Raw genomic sequence first — 24,113 nt, 5'->3', positions numbered from 1 at the left:
CTGTAATGACACGTACATATAACACCCGGATCATTGTCGCTCCTGAAACTTTCCCTCCCTCCCTTGACTCGCCCTGATTTAAAGCCCCTTACCGTTCTGCTGGCAACAGGGGGGAGGGGAAGGTGAGACCAGCATCTGCCTCCCCTCTCCAGCGCATAACCGGAAGTGGCCGTCTCCAGGGTGAGGGGTCACGGGGGGGTGAGAAGTGTCAGTTTCCGGTCTGTCGGCCCGTTGTTTTCCTCCCCCCTTTGACTGTCCCGGTGTGAAGGCCGGAAGTGGCCGTCTCCAGGGTGAGGGGTCACGGGGGGGTGAGAGGTGTCAGTTTCCGGTCTGTCGGCCCGTTGTTTTCCTCCCCCCTTTGACTGTCCGGTGTGAAGGCCGGAAGTGGCCGTCTCCAGGGTGAGGGGTCACGGGGGGGGGGGGGGTGAGAGGTGTCAGTTTCCGGTCTGTCGGCCCGTTGTTCCCTCCCTTTGACTGTCCCGGTGTGAGGGCCCCGAGGCCAGAACCGGGCCCGGGTCCTGCAGGTGGAGAAGGAGGCACCTCCCGATCCCCTCCCCCGGCTGATGCTGCGGCCGGCGGCGGGGGCTCCGGCTCCTCCCTGCATCCCCGAGGAGGAGGAGGAGAGGAGAGGCCGGCCGCCGATGTGAGGGAGCCCGGGGGACGGGGGGGGAAGCGGCAGCGGAGAGCCCAGGCCCAGGCCCAGGCGGGGAGCCGCTCCTCCCTCCTCCTCCTCCTCCTCCTCCTCCTCCTCCTCGCCCCCTCAGCCGCTGGGCGCCAAGCGGCGGTATCGGGGCTGCTCCAACCCGGCAGAGGGTGACGGAGAGGCCGAGGCCGCGGCTAACGACCCCGGACCCGGCCCGGGCCCCGCGATGGCCGAGCAGCGGCCGCCCCACTCGCGCAAAACCAACTCCTCGCCGGCGCTGCTCGGCACCCCAACTTATATCTGCTCTACCCCCTGTCATCCTTCATCCTCCATAAACCTCATCAAAACTCCTAGTGTGCTAGCCGCCTGCTACCTTCCTCATCTTCATACCCCCCCCCCCCCCCCCCCACACACACACACACACACCCCACCCCCAAACCCCGGATACTTCCCCCCCCCCCCCTCCCCACACCCCCTCCCCCCACACCCCCCCCCCCCCCCCCCCCAAACCCCACCCCCCCCCCACCCCCCCCCCCCCCCACACCCCCCCCCCCCCCCCCCCCCACAACCCCCCCCCCCACACCCCCCCTCCCCCCACACCCCACCCCCCCCCCCCCCCACCCACCCCCCCCCCCCCACCCCCCTCCCCCCCCACCCCCACACCCCCCACCCCCCCCCCAACCCAACACCCCCCCCCCCCCCAACCCCCCCCCCCACACCCCACCCCCCACACCCCCCCCCCACCCCACCCCCCCCCCCAACAACCCCACTTCCCCCCCACCCCCCAAACCCCCCCCCCACAACCCCCCCCCCCAACCCCCCCCCCCCCCCAAACCCCCCCCCCCAACCCCCCCCCACCCCACCCCCCTTCCCCCCCCCCCCAACCCCCCCCCACCCCCCCCCCACAACCCCCCCCCCCACAACCCCCCCCCCCCCAAACCCCCCCCCCAAACCCCCCCCCCCACCACCCCCCCCCCCCCCCACCCCCCACAAACCCCCCCCAAACCCCCCCCCCCCACAACCCCCCCCCCCCAACCCCCCCCCCCCCCCAAACCCCCCCCCCCACCCCCCCCCCCCACACCCCCCCCCCCACACCCCCCCCCCCCCCCCAACACCCCCCCCCAACCCCCCCCCCCCCCCCCACAACCCCCCCTCTTCCCCCCCCCCACACCCCCCCCCCCCCCCCAACACCCCCCCCCCCCCCCACACCCCCCCCACCCCCCCCCCCACCCCCAACCCCCCCCCCCCCCCCCCACACCCCCCCCCCCCCCCACACCCCCCCCCCCCCCACACACCCCCTCTCCCCCCCCCCCACACCCCCCTCTCCCCCCCCCCCCACACCCCCCCCTTCCCCCCCCCCCCCCCCACACCCCCCCCCCCCCCCCCCCCCCCACACCCACCCCCCCCCCACCCCCCACACCCCCCCCCCCCCACACCCCCCCCCCCCCCACACCCCCCCCCCACCCCCCACACCCCCCACACCCCCCTCCCCCCCCCACCCCCCCCACACCCCCCCCCCCACACCCCCCACACCCCCCCCCCACACCCCCCCCCCCACACCCCCACACCCCCCCCCCCCCCCACACCCCCTCTCCCCCCCCACCCCCTCACACCCCCCCCCACCCCCCCCCCCCCCACACACCCCCTCTTCCCCCCCCCCCACACACCCCCTCTTCCCCCCCCCCCCCACACACCCCCTCTTCCCCCCCCCCCACACCCCCTCTTCCCCCCCCCCACACACCCCCTCTTCCCCCCCCCCACACACCCCCTCTTCCCCCCCCCCACACCCCCCTCTTCCCCCCCCCCACACACCCCCTCTTCCCCCCCCCCCACACACCCCCTCTTCCCCCCCCCCCCACACACCCCCTCTTCCCCCCCCCCACACACCCCTCTTCCCCCCCCCCACACACCCCTCTTCCCCCCCCCCCACACACCCCCTCTTCCCCCCCCCCACACACCCCCTCTTCCCCCCCCCCACACACCCCCTCTTCCCCCCCCCCCACACACCCCCTCTTCCCCCCCCCCCACACACCCCCTCTTCCCCCCCCCCCCACACACCCCCTCTTCCCCCCCCCCCACACACCCCCTCTTCCCCCCCCCCCACACACCCCCTCTCTCCCCCCCCCCCCACACACCCCCTCTTCCCCCCCCCCACACACCCCCTCTTCCCCCCCCCCACACACCCCCTCTTCCCTCCCCCCCCCACACACCCCCTCTTCCCTCCCCACCCCCTCACACCCCCTCTTCCCCCCCCCCCACACACCCCCTCTTCCCCCCCCCCCCCACACACCCCCTCTTCCCCCCCCCCCACACACCCCCTCTTCCCCCCCCCCCACACACCCCCTCTTCCCCCCCCCCCACACACCCCCTCTTCCCCCCCCCCCACACACCCCCTCTTCCCCCCCCACACACCCTCTTTCTCCCCTCCCCCGCACACCACCTCCCTCCCCTCTGCACACCCCCTCTCCCCAATACGCTGTCCTTCAAACTGCATCTCTTCACCCTCTTTTTTTACTTCTTCCCCCCTCTGTGATTAACGAGCCTCCCACACCACCACCACCGTCTGTAATGTCTCCTCGCTGTTTACCAAACCACCAATGTTTGTGTCACCTGTGAGCTTCTCCGATCATATCTGCTTGGCCCTGGATCCCACAGGCTTTTTAGTTTCTTCACCTACCCACGTGAGACTTCATAGAATCTCTGCAGTGTGGACGCAGGAGTGTCCCACCCCTACCCTATCCTTGTAGCCCTGTATTTCCCTTGGCTAATCCACCTAACCTGAAATCGGAACACCCAGAGGAAACCCACAAAGACTCAGGGAGAATGCACAAACTTTGCCCAGACAGTCACCCAAAACTGTAATCGAACCCTGGTGCTGTGAGGCAGTAGTGCCAGCCACCATGCTGCTATTAGGACCACGAAAACAACATCAATCACACTACACTCATCTGTTTTACACGAGGCCCCCTTGACAAAGCCATGTTGACTGTCCTTGATTAATCCTTGCCTCTCAATGTGGAGCTACCATAGATGTTTGCCTCAGTCCTGACTCATTCTTGCCATCCTTCTTGAAAGTACCACATGAACTGTCTTCTGGCACCCCTATGTCTATAGACGATTTGAAAATTCATGTCAAGAGCCCCCAGTAATCTCCTCCCTTGCTTCCCACATAGTTCTGTCTAGTGGTGTCTGTATGGGAGGTTGCACTGTCAGTAGAGGGAGATGTGACAGGATAGCCAGTTTCTACCTTCGTCGTCACTTGCTTCTACATTTCAAAGATGTTTGTTAAAATTCTTGAGGTAGTCATAAATTTTATCAATTTACCCTGCATCTCTTCATCAGTTTGCTGTCAAATTTTATTTGATAATCTTTCACTGAAGTACTGCTAGATGTTTTATTCTCAAATAAATGCAAGTAGTTTCATTCTTTTTATTGTTTCCCCCAATTGTGTGACAAGATTTTTGTACCTGAGCTAACAGTTTCTGCAAATAACAAAATAATATTTAAAAAATGAACTTAACTAAAGCAAGAATGCATATGCATATTGACTTTTCCCCATTAGTCTGTTCCTTTCTTAGTACCCACTTCACCATATATTGTAGATACACTCCATGTTTATCCAGACCAGGAATGAAGGTACTTGCATGTGCCTTGCTTTTCACAACATCAGTACGTCCTAAAGTGATTCCAAGTCACTGAAAGTGCTCTTTGAAGTGTAGCTACTAGCGTAAATTAGTGATTTAATATTAGTAGTCCTTCCATTCTTAGGAATAGGAAAATTCTACAAGAGACCTGACCTCCTCCTTTAGTACCTTTGGGATGCATACCTTGTGGGTCACCTTACTTTTGGCCTTGCTAGCATTTTAAAATATGGCTAACATTGAGCCACTTATCTACAGAAGTAGCCCCTCTACACTTCCCCAAGAGACTCTGCACTTCCACATTCTCTTTTCCACCATATCCTTTGTTTTGGTCTACAATAGCAGGAGAAAGCCATTCATCACAGTCATGGTTGATCATCCAACTCAATAGCCTAATCCTGTTTTCTCCCCATAACCTTTGATCCCATTTGCCCCAAGTGCTAGATCTAGCCACCTCTTGAATACATTCAATGTTTTGGCATCAACTACTACCTATGGTAATGACTTCCACAGGCTCACCACTCTTTGGGTGAAGAAATGTTTCCTCATCTCTGTCCTAAATGGTCCACCGAACCCTCAGACTGTCACCCTTGATTCTGGACACATCCAATATCAGGAACATCCTCCCTGCATCTACCCTGTCTAGTCCAGTTAGAATTTTATAAGTCTCTGAGATCCCACCCCCTCACTCGTCTGAACTCCAGCGAAAATAATCCAAACCTAGTCAATCTCTTCTCATACATCGTCCCACTGACCTGGAATTAGCCTGATAAACTTTTGCTGCACTCCATCAAGAGTAAGAGCATCCTTCCTCAGAAAAGGAGATCAAAACTGCACACATTATTCTAGGTGTAGCCTCACTACGGCCATGCATAACTGCAATAACACATCCGTACTCAAAACCTCTCACAACGAAGGCCAACATACCATTTGCCTTCTTTACCACCTGCATACCAACCTTCAGTGATGGTGCTGGACACCCAGGCCCCACTGCATACTCCCCTCTTCCAATGTACAGCCATTCAGGTAGTAATCTGCCTCCTTGAAGTGAATAACCTCACATTAATCCAAATTATATTGCAACCACCATTGATTTGCCCACTCACCCAACCTGTCCAGATCACGCTGAAGGACTTCTACATCCCTGTCACAGTTCACCTTCCCACCCAACTTGGTATCATCTGTAAACTTTCAGATGTTACGTTTTGTTCCTTCATCCAAATCATTAATATGTATTGTAAATTGCTGGGGTCCAAGCACTGATCCCTCTCGTACCTACTGTCTGCCAATTTGAAAAGGACCCATTAATTCCTACTCTTTGTTTCCTCTCTGCCAATCAGATTTCTATCCATCTGAGTACACTTTCCGCAATCCCATGTGCTTTAATCTTGCACAACAATGTCTTAAGTGGGCCTTCGTCAAACGCTTGCTGAAAGTCCAAATATATCACATCAACTGGCTCCCCCTTGTCAACTCTACTAGTTACATCTTCATAGAATTCCAACAAATTTGTCAGACATGATTTCCCCTTCATAAATCCATACTGCCTCTGTCTGATTCTGCCGCTGCTTTCTAAATGTTCTGCTATAAAATCCTTGATAATGGATTTGAGAATTGTCCCCACTACTGATGTTAGGCTAACTGGTCTATAATTCCCTGATTTCCCTTTTTGAATATTGAAGCTACCCGTCCAATCTGCAGGGCCTCTTCCAGAGTCTGCAGAATCCTGGAAGATGACCATCAGTCCATCCACTATTTCTAGAGCCATTTCCTTAAGTACTATGGGATATAGATTTTCAGGGCCTGGGGATTTATTTGCCTTCAATCCCCTCAATTTTCTCAGCACTATTTCTTTACTAATATTGATCTCCCTCAGTTCTTCCCCCTCTCTAAATCCTGCATTCTCCAACATTTCTGGTATCTGATTTCTCTTTTGTGAAGGCAGAATCAAAGTATGTATTTAGTTGCTCAGCTATTTCTTTGTCCCCTATTATACGTTCCCCTGTTTCTGTATGGAGGGGACCAACATTTGTCTTCACTTATCTCTTTCTTTTTGTGTACCTGGAGACAGTCTTGATGTCTTAATGTAAGTTCCCTGGAAACTTACTTTCATACTGTATTTTCCCCTTCTTAATCCTTTCGTCCTTCTTGGAATTCTAAACGGCTCCAAATTCTCAGCTATTATTTTTCTTGGCCAATCTATATGTTTCTTCCTTTGGATCAGGCACTATCTCTAACTTCCTTTGTAATCCATGGTTTGGCCCTCTTACTCATTTTGCTTTTGTGCTGAACAGGAATAAACAGTTGTTGCCATTCAGATTAGAGTGGTGCTGGAAAAGCACAGCAGGTTAGGCAGCATCTGAGGAGCAGGAAAAATCGATGTTTCGGGCAGTACCCCCATGCATTCCTTGAATGTTTGTCACTACCTATCCATTGTCATCCCTTTAAGTAACTCTTCCCCAATCTACCAAGGCCAACTTCTCATATTCTCATAGTTTCCTTTATTAACATGCAGCATCCTAGTCTCGGAATCAACTATCTCACTCTATCTTGATTAAAAAAAATTTCTTATCATATGGTGGCTCTAAGGGGTCTTGCACAGCTAGATTGGCAATGATTCCTTTTACAGTTGGCTCCTCCATATATAGTTCAAGAAAGCCATCCTGTATACACTGCAGGAATTCCTCCTGCATGGCATTATGGCTAATTTGATTTGCCCAATATATGTGCAGATTAAAAACACTTGTGATCATCAATATTCTCTTATTACACACCTCTTTAATTTCCTGATCAATGCCATTTCCAGCATCACTGCCGTTTCGGCGTCTGTGTATGACACCCACGAATGCTTTTTGCCCCTTGGTATTTCTCAGCTCAACTGTAATATCCTTTGTCACAATTGTGTTAATTTTTTCTGCTCTTTAACCAGCAATGCTACTCCACCACCTTTTCTTTTTTTCCTGTCATAGAGTCATAGAGATGTACAGCATGGAAACCCACCCTTCGGTCCAACCCATCCATACTAACCAAATATCCCAACACAATCTACCCTGAGACACTCAGTTCCCATCCTTGGTCAGCCTGCAGCCAACTCCCCCTAATCCCAACTAGATTGTACCCCTGTACATCTAACTGCGCAATTAGTTCATCCATTTTATTTTGAATGCTTTTTGCATTTTGATACAGAACTTTTAAATTTGTTCCACTGGTAAATTTCCCTACTTTTTTTTCAAGTTCCCTTAATGCATAAAGCTATTTGCTTATTCTGTCCCTCATCTTTATTATCTGGTAACCATCCACCACATTACTAACCTGCACTCATACCTCCTTCTTTAATGTGAGTTTTCTAATTTCCTCTCTAACTGACCCCTCCTCCCACTCCCTGTTTAGGTTAAAGCCCTGTCTCCAACCCAAGTTATGTGATTCACATGGACTCTGGTCCCAGCATGATTCAGATGAAGACCAGCACGTTGGAACAGTTCCCTTCTTTCCCAGTACTGGTGCCAGTGTCCCATGAAGTTTAACCCATTTCTCCCACACTAATCTTTCAGCCATGCACTTGTCGTCTTAATCATATTGACCCTGTGCCAATTAGCTCATGGCTCAGGTAGTAATACATAGATTATTACCTTTTTTTAGTTCTGCTTTTTAATTTAGCTCCTAACTGTTCGTACTTCCTGAGCAGAACCTCTGTCTGAATCTTATCTACACTCGTACCTATGTGAATGATGACCTTTGGATTTTTACCCTCCCACTCCAAGTTCCTCTGCACCCCTGATGAGATATCCCAACCCGAGCACCAGGCAGGCAACACAACCTTCGGGACTCTCAATCCTGGTCACAGAGAACAGTGTCTATGCCTCTAACTGTCCTGTCCCCAATTACAATGACATTCTCCCACCCTCCCCACCTCCCTGCACAACAGTGTTGCAGTCAGTCGGCTCATCCTCCCTGCAATTCCCATTCCCGTTCACACAGGGAGCAACCCTGTTTAACAAGGGTTGTGGCTCTGGCAGCTCCTCCCCCTGGATTCCTCTCCCTGCCTCACTCACAATCACACCCTCCCATCCCTGACCACTGGCTGAATTGGAGTTAGTTAGTCTAAGGGGGTCTGACTGTGTCCTGAAACATAGCTCTCCCAACTCCCTGAAATGTAGCAATGTTCCAAGCTCAGACTCCAGCAAACAACATTTACTACAGACATAGGCACTGGGAACCACAGTGGGGTCACCAACTCCCACGTCATGCTGAAATAGCACATCACCTGTCCATCATCCTTATTTTATTTAATTAGAATATAGAACCTTACAGTGCAGTACAGGCCCTTCGGCCCTCGATGTTACGTCAACCTGTGAACCCGATCTGAAGCTCATCTAACCTACACTATTCCATTATCATCCAAAGGTTTATCCAATGCCAATTTAGCTACCCTTAAAGTTGGTGAGTCTACTACTGTTGCAGACAGGGCGTTCCACGTCCTTACTACTGAGTAAAGAAACTACCTCTGACATCTGTCCTATATCTATCACCCCTAAATTTAAAGCTCTGTCCCCTCGTGCTAGCCGTCACCATCCGAGGAAAAAGGCTGTCACTATCCACCCTGTCTAATCCTCTGATCATCTTGTATATCTCTATTAAGTTACCTCTCACCCTTATTCTCTCCAATGAAACAGCCTCAGGCTTTCCTCATAAGACCTTCCCTCCATACAGGCAACATCCTGGTAAATCTCCTCTGCACCCTTTCCAGTGCTTCCATGTCCTTCCTATAATGTGGTGACCAGAACTGTACACAATACTCCAGAGGTCACACCAGAGTTTTGTACAGCTGCAACGTGACCTCGTGGCTCTGAAACTCCATTCTTGTAAAATTGATGTACAGAGAGATCTGAGTGTTCAGGTCCATTATTCCCTGAAGATGGCAACGCAGGTCAATAGAGTGGTCAGGAAGGCATACGGCATGCTTTCCTTCATCGTACGGGGCATTGACTACAAGAGTTGGCAGGTCATGTGACAGTTGTTTAAAACCTTGGTTCGGTCACGTTTGGAATACTGTGTACAGTCCTACGTTGCCAAAAGGATGTGGATGCTTTGGAGAGGGTGCAGAGGACGTTCACCAGGATGTTGCCTGGTATGGAGGGTGCTAGCTATGAAGAGAGGTTGAGTAGATTAGGATTATTTTCATTAGAAAGACTGAGGTTGAGGGGAGACCTGATTGAGGTCTACAAAATCATGAAGGATATAGAAGCCTTTTCCCAGAGTGGGAGACTCAGTTACTAGGGGGTCACGAGTTCAAGGTGAGGGGGGGAAAGTTTAGGGGAGATATGCATGGAGTGTGGTGGGTGCCTGGAATGAACTGCCAGCAGAGGTGGTAGAGGCGGGCACGATGGCATCATTTAAGATGTATCTAGACAGGTACATGAATGGGCAGGGAGCAAAGAGATACAGACATTACAAAATAGGTGACAGGTTTAGATAGAGGATCTGGATGAGTCTTGGAGGGCTGAAGGGCCTGTTCCTGTCCTGGATTGCTCTTTGTTCTACCAATAAAAGCTAACACACCATGCACCTACGTAACAATCCTATCGACCTGGGTGGCAACCTTCGGGGATGTATGCACATGAACACTGGGATCTCTCTTCTCATCGACAATACCAAGAATCTTAACATTAGTCCTGTAATCTATATTCCTGTTACTCCTTCCAAAGTGATTCACCCCTCTCTTTTCCACGTTAAACTCCATTTGCCACCTCTCAGCCCAGCTTTGCAGCTTATCTCTGTCCCTCTGTAACCTGCAACATGCACAGTCCACAGTTCCACTGACTTTAGTATCATTCGTAAATTTACTAACCCAACCTTCTACACCCTCATCCAGGTCATTTATAAAAATGACAAACAGCAGTGGCCCAAAACCGATCCTTGCGGCACCCCACTAGTAACTGACCTCCAGGGTGAACATTTCCCATCAACCACCACCCTCTGTCTTCTTTCACATAGCCAGTTTCTGATCCAACTCACTAAATCACTCTCAATCCCATGCCTCTGTATTTTCTGCAATAACCTACTGAGGGGAACTTTATCCAACACTTTACTGAAATCCATATACACCACATCAACTGCTTTACCTTCATCCACCTATTTGGTCACCTTCCCAAAGAACACAATAAAGTTAGTAAAGCACGACCTACCCTTCACAAAACCATGTTGACTATCCCTCAGCAAATTATTTCTTTCGAGATTGTTATAAATCCTCTCTCTCATAATTCTTTCCAACACTTTATCTACAACTGAAGTAAGGCTCACTGGTCTATAATTACCAGGGTTGTCTCTACTCCCCATCTTGAACAAGGGGATGACGTCTTCTGGCACTATTCCTGTGGACAATGACGACATAAAGATCAAAGGCACAGCAAACTCCTCCCTAGCTTGCCAGAGGATCCAAAGATAAGTCCCCTGGGCAGGATGGAATTTATCTATTTTCACACTTTCCAGAATTGCTAACACCACCTCCTTGTGAACCTCAATCCCATCTAGTCTAGTAGCCTGTATCTCAGTATGCTCCTCGACAGCATTGTCTTTTTCCAGTGTGAATACTGATGAAAAGTGTTCATTTAGTGCCTCTCCTAACTCTTCAGACTCCACGCACAACTTCTCACTACTGTCCTTGATTGGTCCTGACCTTCCTCTCGTCATTCTTTTATTCCTGACATACCTTATAGAAAGCTTTAGGGTTTTCCTTGATCCTATCCGCCAAAAACTTCTCATGTCCCCCGCTGGCTCTTCTTAGCTCTCACTTTAGATCTTTCTTCGCTGACTTGTAACTCTCAAGCTCCCTAACTGAGCCTTCACATCTCAATTTTACATAAGCCTCCCTCTCTTGACTTCTTTAGTAAACCACAGCTTCCTCTCTCGACCACATCCCCCCTACCTGACAGGTACATACTTATCAAGGACACACAGTAGCTGTTCCTTGAGTATGCTCCACATTTCAATTGTGCCCATCCCCTGTAGTTTTTCCTCATCCTATGCATCCTAAGTCTTGCCTAATCGCATCATAATTGCCTTTCCCCCAGCAATAACTCTTGGCCTGTGGTATATCCCTTTCCATCGCTAAAGTAAACATGACAGAATTGTGGTCACTATCACCAAATGCTCACCTATCTCCAAATCTTATACCTGGCTGGGTTCATTAGCCAGTACCAAATCCAATGTGGCCTTGCCTCTTGTTGGCCTGTCTACACTCTGTGTCAGGAAACTCTCCTGCACACATTGGACAAAAACTGACCTATCTAAAGTACTAGAACTATAGCGTTTCCAGTCAATATTTGGAAAGTTAAAGCCTCCCATAACAACTACCCTATTACTCTCACTCCTATCCAAAATCTTATTTGCTATCCTTTCCCGTACATCTCTGGAACTTTTCAGAGGCCTATAGAAAACTCCCAAAAGGGTGACTTGTCCTGTTTCTTACCTCAGTAAACAATTCCTCATCAAACGTCATTTCTGTCACCGTAATACTGTCCTTGACTAATAATGCCACACGTCTCCCTATTTTACCACCACCCCTGTTCTTACTGAAACATCTAAACCCCAGAACCTGCAACAACCATTCTTGACTCTGCTCTACCCATGTCTCCAAAACTGCCACCACATCGAAGTCCCAGGTACCAACCCATGCTGCAAGTTCACTCACCTTATTCTGGATGCTCCTGGCGTTGATGTAGACACACTTCAAACCACCTTCCTGCCTGGTGGTACATTCTTGCAACCTTGAAACCTTATTTATGACCTCACTACTCTCAACCTCCTGTGCACTCGAGCTACAATTCAGGTCCCCATCCCCCTGCTGAATTAGTTTAAACCCTCCCAAAGAGCATTAGTTTTGAATTTGTTTTTGTAAACACAAATTACCTGTTTTTTCCTCTTTGCTTACTATCTCACTGATAGCAGCCAATAATTTAACAAGATTCAATTTAACTCACATTCAAATTTAGCAAGCTCCTTATTAGGAGAAAGTGAGGACTGCAGATGCTGGAGATCAGAGCTGAAAATGTGGTGCTGGAAAAGTGCAGCAGGTCAGGCACCATCCAAGGAAACAGGAGAATCGACGTTTCGGGCATGAGCCCTTCCTGAAGAATGCTGGATGCTGCCTGACCTGCTGCACTTTTCCAGCAACGCATTTTCAGCTCCAAGCTCCTTATTAGCCAGTCAAATAACAGCCCTCCTATCATGTCACTTTTCAGTTTCCCCCCCTCAGAATTGGAAACCCTTGCCTTCCCAGGCTTCTGTCTGCTCGCTCCCAAATAGCGCTGTTATTGAAGTGAAGGCCACAAATCCCTGAGGTAATTTATATCACTTACCTTCCCAGGTTGCTGTCCGCTTGCTCCCAAACAGCTCAGCTGCCAAAGTGAGATGATTCCTTTATCCCAAGTGCCTTCACCACCACCTCTTTCCCATGTGGTTCTGAAAGTCTTTTGTATTTCTAAGTTGCTTCCAAAGTCCGCAATACTGCTTTTAGCCTTTCAGATCTCTGACACTCGTCTGCGTTGTTTTTGTAGTATATAATTTTATTCTCTATTATTGATCCCAAGCCTGAATGGAAATGTCTGCCCTACAGCAGTGTTGCTTCCTGTTTGTTTCCCAACAGATAAACCAAAATTGCCAGACAACTACACTCAGGATACGTGGCAGAAACTTCATGAAGCTGTGGATGCCATTCAGAATAGCACATCAATAAAATATAATTTGGAAGAACTTTATCAGGTAACCACACTCGACAGCATCCTCATGGTTACTAATTTGTAAGATAGATGAAGATTTGCAGTGCCCCCTCAGCCCTGGGTGTTGCTGCAGACTTTGCCAGCCTGCTCAATATCGAAAGGACGCAGCAATAAAGGCTGTAAAAATAACCTGAGACTAGAGTGTTAAGTCTGTTTGCTGATCTAAAGTTTGCACTGCTACATACTATCCAATTGAATGTGGCACAAATGACCGAACAGAGGAATGGGACCTGAAATTGTGCTGCTGAAATTCCAGTGCACCTGGAGTTGTGTGCTTTATGGTCATCCATTGCTGGTTACACCTTCCAAAGGTATTGGATCTAAAAATCGAACCCAAGTCCTGAGACTCTCAGTTGCAGTGTTCAGACAGCAAAAATGACATTGATAACTAAACCAAAGAGTGTTCCCCTGCTCGGAGATCCACAGTGTTCTCAGATTAACTTCTGAGCCAGAGCTTCTACACTGTCCTTGGATGAAGAACTTTTAAGTTTGAACAATTTAGGCCCACACCCACTTGAAGAGTGAGGGTGGATCTTTATTAAACTTAGCTGGCAAGAGGATTGGATGGTGTGGAACGAAAACAGAAATTGCTGGGAAAACTCAGCAGGTCCAGCAGTATGTTGGCAGAGAAAGCAGAGTTAACACTTTGGGTCCAATGACCCTTCTTCAGACAGAAGGCTCCTTCTGCTTTCTAGCTCTGCATTCTCCCCACAGATACTGGCAGACCTGCCGAGGTTTCAAACAATGTCTGTTCTTGTGTTGGTGTGGGCAAGTTGGGCCAATGGGTCTGTTTCTGTGCTGTGTGACTGTAACTCCATATCCAGCATCTGCAGTTCTTTGGCATTTTTTGGATAATGTGGATACTGGAAGGAATGAAGAGGCTTCTTAGTGTGGAATTCTCTTCTCCAGGAGTTAGTGGAGGTTGGATCTTTAAATTTACTCAGGGCTAAGTTCAATAGAGTGCTTATAAACAAGGGGTCAAGAGTTTATGTCTAGACTGGCAAGTGGAGCTGAGACCACAAACAGAACAACCATTGTATTATCTCATCATGGAGCAGGCTTGATGGGCCAAAAGACCAACCCTTGCTCCAAAGCCCTTTAAATTTTGGGTGAAGGAATTTGTGGTTGATGTAACGTCGGCTTAAACGTTGGTTGGGCATCTGTACATACCAGATCAGGATCATCAACACTGAGACCTTGGACTGTCTGGAAGTTTTGTGCTCAAAGGAGTCCAAGCTAAGGTATTGCAAACCAACTTAAATCTAACTATCTTGCTCGTGGTTGGCCATCCTCCGAGGAGCAGCTGAACAGAAGGAGCTAATTTTAATCCCTAGTATCTGTTCCATTTTTCACTTAGAGTAACGGAGTTTTAACTCCATTTACACACCTCATTTTGTTAACTGTTAAAATCCTTTCCAAACTAAAAGAAAACTCCATGTCCATTTGGGTTACAAATAACGCATAATCTCATTGAATGGTGGAACAGGCTCAAGGGACTAAATGACCTCCTGTTAGTTGCTGCATTCCTAAGCTATAAGACTAGTCCATGTGACATTTACTCAGAATGCTACCCTTTTAGTTTCAGTATCAGGTCTTAATTGACTTGTTGATCTTTAGTTTCAAGCGTCTGTTTAACTGTTTTTGGCAAGAGGAAATTAGAAGTGAGGAATATGGTATGAGAATGGAGTCAGATGTGTGCTTGACAGAGTGGGCATGTCGAGTTCACTTGCTGGCTGGAAATCTGAAACAAAAATACTGAGTAGCTCTGGGAGCATCTGTGGAGGGAGAAACAGATTTAATATTTCAGCATGATGGTCTTTGTTGCTCTGAAGGCCTATAGTGAACCATCTGTTGGTAACTTCCATAGTTTTTTGCTTCTGGTGCCAGACCTCAGTTTTTGAGAGATGGATTGTATTTAATTGATAACTCTCCATGGTGGAGTTTGAACTTGACTTTCCGACTACAAGGCCAGATATCTATGGTGCCTTAACAGTAATCTGACAGGCAACATCAATCAGAAATCAGGGTGCAATCTTGTACCTTAATTTTAGGGGCTGTTGTGGCACAGTGATAGTGTCCTTAACTCTGGGGCAGGGGGTCTGGGTTCACTTTCCACCTTCCATGAAAGGTTGTCTAACTTGTCTGAACAGGTTTGATTTGAAAATATTCTTGTCCTATGCCTTAATGACACAAAAGGTTTGTTTGCTGTTTAACGTATGTACTTGTTTACCTTTTATCAGAGCAACAGCTTGTGTTTGTAGTTATTATATCTCAAGGCTCCTAACGTGTGATTAACGGGAGAAAAATAGGTGTGAATTTGACTAAATCTCTGTTAACATCTCTTCATCAAAGAAGAGTATTTTAAGGGGACAAGAAAATTCTCGTAAACACAAGGAAATGATGTGGTCAAGAGAGGTCTGTCTCTTTGTTCTCTCCTCTTCAGATCGCAACGATAATTGGTGCACAGTTAGTACTTGAAGTTCCTACACTTTGACATATCTAACTGGGCTGAGCAGCGGTTGTGGATGGCCATCATCGAGATTTAAGAAAGCGCTGATATTGCAATCTGATTGATATAGAAATGGATTTTTTTCTGTCACATACAGGCTGTTGAGAATCTGTGTTCCTATAAAGTGTCAGCAACCCTATACAAACAACTGAGACAGGTATGTGAAGACCACGTGAAGGCACAGATTTTGCAGTTTTGGGAATATCCTTTTTCTCCTCCATAATTGCTTTGTCTGTAATTCATATCATGTAGATGCTTGTCGTTATTTTGGGCTGTATACTTAACACAATCTTCCATTATCCTGTTGGTTTGCCTGAGCTTTCAGGTAAGTACAGTTCTAGCAGAAGCCACATTTCTGTATGAAAAGAGCCCGAATGATTTCAAAGCAATTTTAGTGTTTGTCATTAATCCACCAAAGTAAGAGGCTTTCACACACAAACTACTAATTAGGCATTGAAAATCAACTGTTGGTTAAAACTATCTGCAACCAGTTAAGGAATTAACTTTTTTTCCTGAACTTTGCATTTTTATGGCATGGTGGTTCAGTGGTTAGCATCACTGCTTCATAGCGCCCTGGACCAGGGTTTGATTCCAGCCTCGAGTGACTGTGTGGAGTTTTCCCCATGTCTGTGTGGGTTTCCTTTGGCTACTCAAGCTTCCTCCCATAGTCCAACGATGTGCACTTTAGCTGGGTTAGCCGTGCTTAATTGCCGATGGTGTCCAGGGAAGTGCAGGCTCGGTGCATTAGCCTTGGGGAAATGTGGGGTGGTTCTGGGTGGTCACAGAATCGGTGTGGACTTGATGACTCAAATGGCCTCTTTCTGTACTGCAGGGATTCTAGATTGTGACTCTGTTAGATTTGTTATAGAGCACGCATTCTGATGAAATCCTATTAATGTGCGCATGCTGGAACCCCATTTTAAGCTAATTTAATTAAAACAAAAGCATTTTCTACTGAATTTGTGCGATACGTAATTGGTTCAGTTTCGAGGAGAGCAAACCAAAATGGAGCCTGCTTCATGGATACCATTGAATGTGTAGAACATTTAACCCAGTTGGCCTGTATACCTGATTGTCTGTCTCACATGAAGTACCTCCTACTCTGGTCCATCAAACCTGACCTGCAAATCCTCCAGTGCATTCTCCCTCGTGGTTTTAATGAATGGTGGCGGCCAGGGATAGGATTGCTGTTTGTTTCTCCATACTTTGCATCTTGCTGTCTCTTCTCCATTGCTCCAAAGCACCTCCCAGTTTCAATCTTCATGAGGGAAAAGATATAAGGTGAGATCCTGTTGCCTTCCTTGTGTGTTTACAGGAAGCACTAGTCCTCATCCCAAAAAAGCCTGAACTTTTTGCATAGCATTCCCTGAACTGCATCTGTTATTTATCTCAACCATTCCATACTGTGGCAGCTTTCACAATACTAGCGTGCGGACTAGGAGGTGGTCATCCTGCTCTCCGTTTAATTTTCCTGGTTGATCTGACAAAAGAATTTCAAACCACTGCCTGTGAAGAAAAGTTTCATTTGAATTCTCGAATGGGACGTCTCGGTGATTATCGTGCTGACGATCTTGTTTATACTAATCACACTTCTCAAGTGCTGACTGTAGATGTAATTTTCCCAATACTTTTGCCCCTGACAAATCGCAACAGCATTCAGCAATGTAATCCAAAGCTTGGGGAACGTGAGCTGAGGTGATTTTGCTTACCTCATTCTTTTAGCATTCTTCAGTGGGGCTGAATGCTTTCTTTTGCATCCTAAGATAAACAATGTCTTTAGCTTGTTGCAGCGTCTCACCGGTTATAAGCAGATTGTGAGAGGTGGTAGGATGAAGTGCTTTCTAAATAATACTTAATGACTATGAAGTTTTTCCTTGGGTTTGTGGTGTCTCAGCTCATCACGCTGTGTTTCATGAATGTGTTGCTGGAAAAGCACAGCAGGTCAGGCAGCATCCAAGGAGCAGGAGAATCGACGTTTCGGGCATGAGCCCTTCATCAGGAATGAGGTTTGTGGGCTGGTGGGACTTAGAGATAAATGGGAAGGGGAGCTGGGGGCAAGGTGCATAGGAATGTGAGGGGTAAACAGAGGTGGGGATGAAAGTGATAGGTTAGAGAGGAGGGTGGAACGGATAGTTGGGAAGGAAGATGGAAAGGTCAGGAGGATGGTGCCTAGTTGGAGGTTTGAGACTGTGATAAAGTAGGAGGGGGTGAAACTGGTGAAATCCACATTGACCCCCTGTAGTTGGAGGGTCCCAAGGCAGGAGATGAGGCGTTTTTCCTCCAGGTATCGGGTGGTTAGGGTTTGGCGATGGACGAAGCCCAGGACCTGCATGTTGGCAGAAAGGGAGGGGAGTTGAAGTGTTCAGCCACAGGGCGCTGGGGTTGGTGGGTGTGGGTGTCCCAGTGATGTTCTCTGAAACGATCTGCAAGTTGGCATCCTGTCTCCCTGATGTAGAGGAGACCACATCGGGTGCAATGGATACAGTAGATGACGTTTGTAGAAGTACAGGTACATTTCTGTTAGATGTGGAAGGATCCTTTGGGGTTCTGGGCAGTGGGTGTGGGCACAGGCTTTGCACTTCTTGCAGGGGAAGGTGCTGGAAGTGGGGGGAAGGGGGCGTCGTGGATCTGACAAGGGAGTCGTGGCGAGAATAGTCTGTCCAAAACACAGATAGGGGTGGAGAGGGAAATATATCCCCAGTGGTGGGATCTGTTTGCAGATGGCTAAGAATGATGTGCTGTATCTGGAAGTTGGTGGGGTGGGAGGGAGGGGAGGTGGGGGTTCTGTCCTTGTTGCGGTTGGAGGGATGGGGTTCAAGGGCAGAGCTGCAAGAAGTGGAGGAGATGCGCTGGAGGGCATCGTCGACCACGTGGGAAGGGAAATTGCAGATTTTCAAGAAGGCGGCCATTTGGTGTGTTCTATAGTAAAATTGGTCTTCCTGGGAGCAGATGAGGCGGAGGAATTGGGAATAAGGTATGGCATTTTTACAGGAGACAGGCTCATCTTTTCCTCTGCTACATTGATCACTGTATCAGCGATACCTCGTGCTCCCATGAGGAGATTGAACAGTTCATCAACTTCGCAAACACCTACCCTGACCTCAAATTCACCTGGATCATCTCGGACACCTCGCTCCCCTTCCTGGACCTCTCCAGCTCCAGTGACTGACCAAATACAAACATTTACTACAATCTCACCAACTCCCACAGCTACCTGGATCACACCACCTCCCACCCTGCCTCCTGTTAAAACGTCATCCTTTACTCCCAATTCCTCCTCCTTCAAAAACCACAATTTCCCCTCCCACGTGGTCGATGCCCTCCAGCACATCTTCTCCACTTCCTGCACCTCCATCCTTGAACCCCACCCCTCCCAACGCAACAAGGACAGAACCCCTCTGTCCTCACCAACCTCCCGACACCTTCCCCTGCCACCGCAGGAAGTGCGAAACCTGCGCCCACACCACCCCCCTCCCCTCGTCCAAAGGATCCCTTACACATTCTACTGAAATATACCTGTACTTCCACACGTCATCTACTGTGTCTGTTGCATCCAATATGGTCGTCTCTACATCGGGGAGACAGGACATTCCCCCCCCCAACCTTTCACATTCCCAGCTTCCTTCCCCATACACCTCCTGTTTATCTCTCAGCCTCCCCTGGCCTGCAAGCCTCATTCCTGATGAAGGGCTTACGCCCAAAGCATCGATTTCCCTGCTCCTCAGATGCTGCCTGACTGGCTGTGCTTTTCCAGCACCACAGTCTCGACTCTGATCTCCAACATCGGCAGTTTTTCCATACTGTGTTTCACGTTAATTTAACGCGATAGAACATTTGGTTAAGTGCCATTGGTAATGCTGAATGGGTAATCGGACAAACTATTTTGAAGGGATGATCTTTCAGTTTCGAAAGATATTCTGTTGGTAACTAGGGATGATCTGTTTTTCCTTGACCTTGCTTCCACGGACTCGCTGGATAGCAGTCTGTTTCTGAAGAAGATTAACAAATGTTGGCAGGACCACTATCGCCAAATGGTAAGTAACTGCCCTCCAGAAATGAAATCCTTTCTTGGGCATCTCTTGTCCTGTTGATCTAGGATTTAGTGTTGCTGCTTTTTACTTATAATGCAATCATACTTGCTTTTAAATGTCTCCATTACCTGCAGATAATGATCAGGAGCATCTTCTTGTTTCTCGACCGAACCTACGTGCTGCAGAGTTCGATGCTGCCGTCCATCTGGTGAGTTAATTGTGGGCGGTTGTTAAGTTTGAATCACAAGGGACTTCTGTGGTTATTTAAGTCAGCAGTTCAGCTGTCAGTATGTTCAAGATACATGGGAGAGACCAGGTTTTCTCCTCTTCTCAACCTTCTCATAATTTGCCGCCTCAAACGCGTTCACTGGCCAGTCTAGCAATTTTATTCTGTAGGTTTCTTGAAATTAGAGGCGTTACAATTGAAGAGCCAGCGAGACCTCCTCTTTAGGCAGTTATTAAACTCAGGACTTGTTGATCTTGAGCCCCCGACCCAGAGCACATCTATCTTGTGGTTATTGGAATCATGTTCCATGCACCCACCCCTCCACTTTATCTCCTGTTTTGAACGTGTACATAATTGGGTGCTCATTTGGGTTTGTTTATTGTGAGGTTGAAAATAGGAAACAAAATAATGCACAACAGACTAGCATCTAAACTGGTTATGCAAGGCAGGCCTCGACACCGCAGAGGAGTAAATGCACTGATGTAGCACAGCGTAACTCTTGACTGAGAAGGACAGGACTTTGATCTCCAAAATGTCGAGCATTCTGCCTCTCTCAAACTCCTTCCCCATTGTCACTGCAAGATGATTCCCAATTTCTCCTACTCACTTTGTTCTCTGTTCTCAGTTTCTCTCGCTGCTGTCCTCTTTTTTTCTCTCCCCCCCCCCCCCCCCCCCCCCGTCTCCCACGTTTTCCCCAAACCCCTCCTCTGGTTTTACTGACTCGCTCCTTCTGCCCTTTACTTTGACTTCTTACTGCCCAACTCACACTTGTGTCCCTTTTCCCAGCCTTTGGAGAGGCTGAATCTGACCTGGCTGAAGTGTTTCTTGCCACATTTCACGATATTGAAAATACAGAGGAACCTCAATTATCCGAAGGACACTGGCAGGGAGTACGTCGTTGGGATGATCGAAGGCCGGATAAAATGGTTTCGCTGAGCATCGGGACTTTGTGATCTTATTCGGATAGTCCAAAATTGGGTTAATCGAATGCTGGATAATCAAGGTTCCTCTGTACATTGAGAATAAAGCCAGTTGATCTGTTAGAGAACGTTGCAATAACTAAACGAACGCCATCCGTTGGTTGCAGCGTTTCAAATTCTAATTGCATATCGCAAGTTTGACGCTAGATTAACACCTCTGCTTCTTCATTGCCGGCATTCCTGGGCGTAGGCTGTGTGTGCCTTCAAATGTTTAGCCATTTGCCAGCAATAACAGATCCCCTGCTTATATGTTTTCAGGGACATAGGTTTAGAGCTTTTCCGAACCCATGTGATCAATGACAGAATCGTCCGGACCAAAACCATTGACGGGATCCTTTTGCTGATCCAAAAAGAGCGAAATGGGGAGGCTGTGGACAGAAGCTTGATCCGAAGTTTGCTGAGTATGCTGTCTGACCTGCAGGTAAGGGAGATTTTAACTCTGAAATTCACTTCTTTTTTTTTCACAGAAGCCTCCACTATTTAGACTTTGCATCAAACAGGTCTACCAGGAATCATTTGAACAGAAATTTTTGGAGGAGACCAATTGTTTATATGCAGCAGAAGGCCAAAGACTAATGCAAAAGAGGGAGGCAAGTAGTAGTGATTCTTAAAGATTCTTAACGAGCTCTACACTTGGAGCCAGTGTTCATTATTCTCTCAATTTTAATATTCTGATGTAGGTGCCGGAGTACCTTCACCATGTGAACAAACGCCTGGAGGAAGAAGCAGATAGAGTGATAACTTACTTGGATCAAAGCACACAGTAAGTGGTGATCCTTGTGTTTTATTGCAGTGCCCTATGTAGGATGTAGTCTGCTGGTTTAAGAATTGGTGAGCAAAAGAAACGAGATGACCTTCATTCTTGTAGGAGGCCTCTGGCAAAATTAAGGAGGATTCCTCATGTGAAAGAACGGTTGCCTTTGTCTCCTTACTGTGTCATTGTTTCCCCTGCGGCTGGCCTTTATAACCCCACAGAATGCACTCTTGAGTCTTGCACTGATGTACGAAGTCTGGTTTGGAATTAAAATCTGATCCTCCTTTACATGGGGCGTAGTTTTCCCGAGCAAAGTGCTTCCACTTGGTGGAAATGCATGATGTGGGTGTTCACAAGCAGATGCAGAGAGAAGTTGCAGCAGGATGAGGAAACCTTGATCATGTAATGAGACGTTGTTGAATATTCTAAATGTGATAGATTGGAAAGGTTAAAATTTACATGCTGCGGTCTCAGTATAAGGCGAACACCAAGCGTTTATGGAAGGCCAAATTATAACTTATGCTTCATCTCCATCTCTTTGTCAGAGAGGTTGTATGGTGAGGAGATGGGCCAATCTTACTGCTGTTGTCAGAAGTTTTTTGATGGGCTAGATACTTCAGGCCCACTGCTTGACCAGCCTATAGCCAGCAAACTACTTGGGCTAACTGGTCAAGCAGCAGAAAGCTTACTAATCTGGGAAACCTTTTTCTTTTAGTTAACGAGATAAAATAACCTTACAGTTCTAAAATCCGAGTCCTCAGTAGTCCATCTTAAGTTCTCCAGAATTGCCAAAGTGACTTGCATTTTTAAATGGAGGGATTGTGATGCGTTGATCAGAAATACTACTTATGTTCTTGGCTGTAGTTAGTTTGGAAACCCTTCTGTATGTTGTGGAGGGTTGGTAAGTCCTGGAAAGAATACCATTTAGAAGTTTATGGCATAAGAAGGATGTGGAATCACAGGTGTTGGAAGAAGTCCATTTGGGCCACCATGTCTATATTTGACTGCCAAATGACTTCATGCTACCCTCCTGCCTTTTCAGTGTTTGGAGGTATGAATTTAAAGTGATTCATGCAAATATTCGAAGGGAGATTTTTTTTTTAAGAAAAGAAAAAGTGGTCCTGCCCCAAAGGCGTTAGGAGTCAAAAACACTCCACCTGAAAAGGCAATAAAGTTGGAACCCTCAACTCACTTATTTGCAACTCAAATTCTTTAAAGTTCAGGGCCAGGATGGATCAAATGCTGCAAAGTGGGATTAGACTGGGTCCAGACGGAATGGGCAGCGGGTGATGTCTTTCTGTGCCTTAAACCTTGAAAGATTCTTCAACCAGCTGTGGGCTGACAGCAACCCATGTGTGGCTGTGCCTACACCGTGACGCCTGAACCTATTCCAAATGTCCATACTACTGCTCTCAGACTTTGTGATCGGACTTTGGAGTGATGAGTTTTCACTGACTCTGTCTGGTATCCAGCACCTTCAGAAGCAATTGAGATGCTACTTGCAAGGCTTAATCCAGTAACTAATTTACTCGTGATAAATGCTGATGCAAACCTGAAGAATTAATCAGTGACTATTATATATGGCAGGTATATAAATGGCAGCTGGGAGTGAGAGCAACAACATTGGTTCATTTCTAAGTGCTGGTCATCTGTATTCAGAACTGGAAGAGGCATACTGAATTGGATCATTGTCTCCCATGTATTGTGGTGACAAGATCCGTGGGTATTCAGCCTGGTAATTTCTGACCCATCTGTTTGTTCTGGGTTTCCTGAGAAGGTTGGGTACACGCTGACTTTAGACTGTAGGTGTCACATCTTTATTATGCCGATGCTTTCCCACCTTTGACCCTCTAAAGGGTGATCCCTGCCCTCCGATCTTCGTTTCCTGTGGTTTCATGTCCCTAACTGCTTTTATGTGATCAGGGTCAGTGAGCCCTGAAAACTTGGACAGTAATCGATACCTAACTCTTCTTTTTATTGGCAAGTGAGTGAAAAGTGAGTCTTCTCCATGTACAGGATTATCTGAGCTGCTTCCCCCTCATGTCTGGTTCTCTGATTTCCTGTTGATAGGTCCTTGCGAAGCATACTTCCTTTTGGGGATTCTGTCCTTGTTTGCTTACGTTCAATACACTTCCCCTCCTTGCTTCAGAGGCTGCAGTGGAGCCAGTTTTACGTGCGTTATGAGGAACTTCTCACAGTTTTCTCTTTTTTTTTTTTGCTCTGTACTTTCCTGTTTCTTATTTTATTGGTAGGGAGGGGATGGTACACTTTTGATAAATGAATAGCTGGATACAGAACTGGCTCAAAGGTAGAAGACAGAGGGTGGTGGTGGAGGGTTGTTTTTCAGACTGGAGGCCTGCGACCAGTGGAGTGCCACAAGGATCGGTGCTGGGCCCTCTACTTTTTGTCATTTATATAAATGATTTGGATGTGAGCATAAGAGGTACAGTTAGTAAGTTTGCAGATGACACCAAAATTGGAGGTGTAGTGGGCAGTGAAGAGGGTTACCTCAGAATACAACAGGATCTGGACCAGATGGGCCAATGGGCTGA

The 24,113-nt window shown here is 48.2% G+C and overlaps 1 pseudogene; it reads left to right on the top strand.

Annotated features, from left to right (window-relative positions):
* The first annotated feature begins 457 nt into the window (after positions 1 to 457).
* LOC140475567 (cullin-4A-like) lies at positions 458 to 21,853 on the top strand (annotated as a pseudogene).
* The last annotated feature ends 2,260 nt before the right edge of the window (positions 21,854 to 24,113 follow it).

The sequence above is a fragment of the Chiloscyllium punctatum genome, unplaced genomic scaffold (assembly GCF_047496795.1).
Source record: "Chiloscyllium punctatum isolate Juve2018m unplaced genomic scaffold, sChiPun1.3 scaffold_1804, whole genome shotgun sequence".
In the NCBI taxonomy this organism is placed as follows: Eukaryota; Metazoa; Chordata; class Chondrichthyes; order Orectolobiformes; family Hemiscylliidae; genus Chiloscyllium; species Chiloscyllium punctatum.
This window is presented reverse-complemented; position numbering and strand designations above follow the sequence as displayed.